This window comes from Euphorbia lathyris, chromosome 9, assembly GCF_963576675.1.
Source record: "Euphorbia lathyris chromosome 9, ddEupLath1.1, whole genome shotgun sequence".
Taxonomy (NCBI): domain Eukaryota; kingdom Viridiplantae; phylum Streptophyta; class Magnoliopsida; order Malpighiales; family Euphorbiaceae; genus Euphorbia; species Euphorbia lathyris.
The window spans coordinates 53,092,724-53,099,524 of NC_088918.1; positions in this window are offsets into that span (position 1 = coordinate 53,092,724).

A 6,801-nucleotide genomic window follows, 5' to 3' on the forward strand; every position below is an offset into this window, starting at 1 on the left:
TAATAAGAATAATTATTTGAGATAATTATAATGATTATCACAAACACGTCTTGTCAAGTCTATGTTGAGATGTGAGCTTTAGACGGTTATGAAGACTTTGAAAGCAAACACTCGAAAGAGGTTTGGTCAGTATATTAATTACCTCGTCTTTAATATGAATAAAGCAAACATATATGAAGCCATGTTAAACCTATTTGCGTATAAAGTGATAGTCGAATTCAATATGTTTCATGTGTGCATGAAAGACATGATTAACAATTAGGCATATGGCACCATATTATCACAACAAAGTTGAATTGGGCGTGACATTGGTTAACCGATTTTACAAAGAAGGGAGTGAAGTCAAAGGAGCTCAGTTATAACATTAGCATCATCCTTGTATTCACATTTTGTGGAAGAGCGATAAATAGTAGGTTGCTTCCGAGTGTGCTAGGAGATCAATCTATTGCCGAGGTAAATACAAAAGGCCCCCGCCAAACGTTTGTCATTGGGACAATCTTACCGGCTTGGGAACATCGCATATTAAGAGCTTTACCCAATATTTGCCTTCATTATCTGAATAGCATTGTGTCAGACATACAGGGGATGGAGAAAATAAGAGACCATAGTCATATGTCCCTTCAATGTATCGTAGGATACGTTTGACCCCTTTCTAAGGCAATATCAGACCAAGTTAGGGTGAGATACTATAAAGCTCTCATAATGCTCCGAAACTCATCCCCATATTCTAAGTGAGTTCCAGTTTCCTTGGACACATTTAGTGTCGTAGCCATAGGGGTTAGACAATGCTTGATATCGATAATCTTAACACGATCCATAATGTCAGTAACATATCGAGTTTGACAAAGGTGAATATCGGTCTTAGCAAATTTACATGCCCAAAAAGTAAGACACGTGCCCGAGGTTGCGAATTCGAAACTCTCATTGTGGTTTGTTGAATAAAAGAGGGGATTAGTAATGATGGTCAAAAATATCATCAATATAACATAATATATATGTTTTACTAGTGTTAATTTGTTGAATGAAAAGAGAGTTGTCAAGTCGAGACATCAAAAAACCAAGTTGAGCAAAAAAGAGTTTTTGGCGAATGAACTATTCTTGAGGTGATGGTTGAGGGTTTATTAGGAGACATGCATGAATTTGGTTGTCCTTGTCTTTGAACCTCTAAGGTTGCTTCATATCAATAGATTTAGTAAGGTTTCGTACAAAAAGGCATTTGAGATATCGAGTTGGTTAACAAACCACCTGTTAGAGGCACTAAGGGAAAAATGATCGAACTATCGCTGCCTTGACAATCAGACTAAAAGTTTCCTTGTAGTACAAGAAACGTTATTAAGTAAATCCTCGGGCAACAATCGGGCCTTATATCATTCAATTATGCCATCAGATCGTCATTTAGTACGGAATAGCCATCATCATGTCACAATGTTTCTGTTTTTGGGTCGTGGGACCAAAATCCAAGTTTTATTATCTAAAAGTGCAGTGATTTTCGTTGGTCATAACTTGACGCCATTGAGATAATTTATTAGCATTTGAAAAATAACTGGGATCCACTTCTCCATCGTAGTGAGTAGCAAGCAATGCAAAAATCATCTTAGAGAATTTAAAATGGACGATCAAAGTTGCATGTGATGATGATGGGTTACAGTGGTGGTACTAAGAGGTTTTGGATTAGGAGCAAGAGAAAGAGTGGACAAAGAAATATGTGTGTGGATCGAATTAGTCAAGAGAGATATTTCTTGACTTTGAATGGAAAATGAATTATTGGTTGAGGGTAGTTGAGAAAAAGGATATGAGATACATAAAACGGTACCATGTGGTGAGGTAGGTGAGAGGGAAAGGCTCGGTGTGCGATATGTGGAGATGTAAGGAAATCTATACTATATCTAATAGCGGAAACAGAAAGAATTTACAAGAAGTGTTTTAGAGGCTTTTTAGCTTAGTTGGTACCGTAGGAGCAAAAAGAATAAATGAGTTTTTTTTTTTGAAAAAAAGAATAAATGAGTTGCGGTGAAGTTCTTAGCCTAGTGGTTGAGAGCTTACCTATGCATTGTGCGCAATTTTTTTTTTTTAAAAAAAAGAATAAATGAGTTAATGAGCTTTTATTATCTCTATATCATAAGTACTATATTGACACATTATTTATTATTAATTATTATAGTCCATTAATTAAAATATAAAAGAAAATATGAGTTACAATAAGATGAAAAACCACAAAGCGAAGAAAATCCAAAAATCACAAATAAATCTATATATAAAGCATAATATATAGTATTCCATTATTATATTCATTGGCCACCGAAAATCAAAGATCTCCTTTAATTTTGATTATGTATTTTGTTTTTAATTTTATAATTTTGTTCTTACTTCAAATAATATAGTCTTATAATTTTGTTCTTACTTCATTAAGAGATTCATTTAAGAGTGGTTTCCATTCATAAACTGTATTAATGGATTTTTTTACAATAATTGGGAGAATTTAGACTTTGATATTTCCAATTGAAGAAATCAGATGGAAATAGAAGAGACATAGACAACTGAAATCGAAAAAAGCAAATGTGTCAAAAATTACACGAAATTGTTATATTTTCGAAGCTAATTATTCGATTTTTTCATGTGTAGTAGCTATTTTGTTCTCAATTGTGTTGTTCCACACCTCTCGCTGCCTTATCTATGTTTTCTTTTTTATTTGTCTTTTTTTCTTTTCAAAATAACCAAATAAAGATTTTGTATATTTTCATTCTTTTTAGTATAAATTGCTAGGTGTAATCGTTTCGATTGTTAATTCTAATTAAAATTTGAATTTTTGGCTTTATATGAACTCAATTGTTAGGTTTAATTGGATCTAGATTAATTTTTCAAATTCAGAATCCGATGAATCCACTGATTTTTTTTAATTTGGGTTTATCTAACTCATATGGATTGAATTTTTTATTTTTATGCATTTTTGGTACGAATAGATATAAAATTTCACACAATAGTTGTTTATTAAAGTTGAAGACATATTGAAGAAAATAATTAAAAAGATATTGAAACATTTTGTTAACTTTAACTAAAATTTGGATTTTCGGCTTTATATGAACTCAGTTGTTTGGTTTAATTGGAGTTAAATTAATTTTTCAAATTCAGAACTCGATGAAGTCCACTGATTTTTTTTAATTTGGGTTTATCTAACTCATATAGATTGAATTTTTTATTTTTATGTATTTTTTATATGAATAGATATAAAATTTCATACAATAGTTGTTTATTGAAGTTGAAGACATATTGAAGAAAATAATTAAAAAAGTATTAAAACATTATATTTACAATAAAATTTATTTCAATTATAAATCATGTTTTGTCATGATTACTTTTCTCATTTTTAGTGATGGATTTTATATCTATATTATATTTATTTATATATAATAGTGGAAGTAGCGAGAAATTAATGAGGAGAGTTTTAGAGACATTTTTTATTGTCAAAATAGTAATAAAGGAAAATTATAAATATTATAAATATTATATCTAATCTAATATATATTTAATAGATATAATAAAATAACTTACAAAATATCCTAATGAAACAAAATTATATGACGATAAAAATATGTAAGCATCTATTCAAATTCCCTTTATTTAACTTTAATAAATAGCATTAAAACTAATATAACTGAAATTTTTTTATAACACATTGGCAAAAAAAAAAAATATGTAAGATCTATTCAAATTCCATACATTTAACTTTAATAAATAGCATTAAAACCAATGTAACTGAAAAAATATATATTTATATTAAATAAATATAATAAAATAACTTACAAAATATCCCAACGAAAACAAATTATATAGCGATAAGAAAATATGTAAGGATCCATTCAAATTTCATTCATTTAACTTTAATAAATAACATTAAAACCAATATAACTAATTTTTTTATAACATATTTAATTTTTCGTTGTAATAATTAATTCAATATTTAAAACCTCCAAACTACTATATAAACCAAATAAAATTTAAAAAGAAAGACATACTTATTTCAAATTCATGGATTTATCAAAGATTTTAGAAAGCACGAGAAAAGAAATTTTGAGGAGAGTTAGAATTTGATAGAAAAAAATCGCCACAAAGTGTAGTAAATATTTTAAAATTCTAAGATTATATAGAAAAAGTATTATACAAGAACGAAAATGAAGGACCATTGCAAACATGTCAACATTGCCAATAAATTATGACTTCAACCATTTTCAAAAACTATTATCAAACAATTATAAAGATATGTTTGTTAATTTATTTACAATTAGTAAATTTAAATTATTTTAAAATAAAATATTAATATCACTGTATGTAAATAATATAAAATTTTAAAAATATTAAAATATTAAATTTATGTAAAAGAAATTATCCACCCGCGCAACGCGCATGCATAATACTAGTTTTCATATAATTACACATGCATAGGGGACAATAGAGAATTGGGAGAGGAATAGGTCATGAGTGGTTGACTTTGTATGAGAAGGATTTGATCATGATTGGGGGAAGATTCTTTATTGAATGATGTGTGCTTGTATGGCTACCATGTGAGGGTGGGGAATGGAATATGGCAGTAGAATGAGGGTTTGGTGTAGAATTAAATGGAGTAATTGGGGGAATTGGTGAATTAGAAATACTTGGTGACGGTTTGAGTATCTACGGATGTAGTGTTGCCACCATCGATTTTATTAGAGGGACAAACACTGTCGGGGGATTTTTATCTAGCTTTCAAAAAGACGCCTTCACTGCATTCAATAAATTTGTAAATATATATTCTATAGATGTCAATGTCCAAACATATATCCTCGTAATGGTTGGATGATGGGTCAATATAAACACATAATTTAGAACGAAAGTGAAATTTGTATGTATTATAGGGTCGAAGGAGTGCAAAAGTACCACAAGCAAACATGAAGAAACACATGTAGTATATATTTTGTTGAAAAGGTGAAAGAATGGAGATCCATTTTGTAAGATCCAAATTAGCAAAAGATTAATGAGCTGAGCAATAAGTAAGATAACATAGTTCACATATTTTAATGGAATAGATGCATGTGCTAGCAATGTTAGAGAGGTGTCAATATCCAAAAGGTGAAGTTGTGGTAACTTTACTAGTGAGAGTAGACGCAAGCTCTCCTTTTAGAATTCTGCCTCGTAAGATTTTAAAAAATCATTCCGCCATTAACGATTGCTCTATAACTGTCACAAAACCCTACTTGAGGGTTTAAGAGAAGATTTGGAAGGAATTCTTTTAGAGAGAAAAACGAAAAATGAAAGAGAAAAAAAAGGGGAAGATTAGGGATTGAAGGTAAGAGCTAAATTGTCTTTACAACTCGAGTGAGTCCCGCATTTAACTTAAGGACATCATCAAACTATTCAACATCGTCATTTTGAATGGTTAGGTGGTTGTAGTAGGTCATAGGTACTATATTGTTTTGTCATCATAAGTCCATGCATTTTTCTGTGAAAAACAGAAAGTCTAAGTATCAAAGTGTGAAAAATGGTAAATCTCAGTATCATGGGTGTAATTTTATCCATATGTTTCAAAATAGGTACTTTCCAAAGAGATTTTTTTTCATAAAAAATGTTCAGTAATGTTAGGGTAACAAAGTTTTTTAGTTAAAATATTAAACAAAGTAATTGCATTTCTCAATTTTTGTGTATCTTCCTAAAAAGTATTTTAGGATCGGTTCGAGCACGACCGAATCGAGCTTCCTTAGATTCTACTCGAAATCTCACGAAAAGCTCGATTATTTTTTAATTATTATATATATTTTAATAATTTTTTAATTTTACATATATATACTCTTTTATTATTTTAATTTTATTATTTTTTTCTATTAATTTTTATTAGTTTTTCATCACTACCAACCTAGGATTTAGCCATTAGAAAAGTGACATAAAAAAAGCTTTGCCTTTTGGATCTTTAACTAGAAAATTAGATTTTGATAAAATAAACAAATTACCTTATAAATTTTAGGATAAATAATTTATTAGTACCCCACTTTTTATCTATCACACTGTTTAGTCCTCCTATTTTGAAAAGCATATTATAAAATCCTTAGCTGTTGTCAATATTAACCAATTGGTCATTTTTTCTATTTTTTTAGACTCGTAACCGTTATATTTGTCATAAACAGACAAATATAAAATAACAGAGTAATATGATCATTTTATATTGTGTTGTGGCTGTTCTAAAAGCTAAGATATGTTCGGTTAAAAATCTAAAAAAAGAGACAAAAGGACCAAATGATTAATATTGGTAAAAAGTGAGATCTTAAAATGTGTTTTTTAAAATAGGGGAACTTAAAAGTGTGTTAGGTAAAAATTAGGGGACTAATAAATTATTTACCCTAAATTTTAATATACTACATCCATCCCATAATATAAGTCATTCTAGAGATTTTAACACACAAATTAAGAAATTTAATTAATGAAGAGTCAAATTAATGAATTTACATTTGTTAACTTAAAAAAAATTTATGTCTCATATGATGATTGGACAATAATCATTGGAATGTTAAAAAAAACACATAGATAAAAACAAAATGTAATGTTCAGACCAAAAAACTAAATTAAAAATTCTTGAAAAACTAAAACCACCTATGTTTAAAAAAAATTCCACCCTCTAAAATGATTTTTATAATGAAATGGGAGGAATATATTTTATTCTTTTAAATTTTTATATGAGTTTGTGTTTTCTCACTGCGATCTCTACCATTCTTGAATCTTATTTATAAGATATGGTTGTTTATTTTCTATTATTCTTGAATCTTATTTATAAGATAT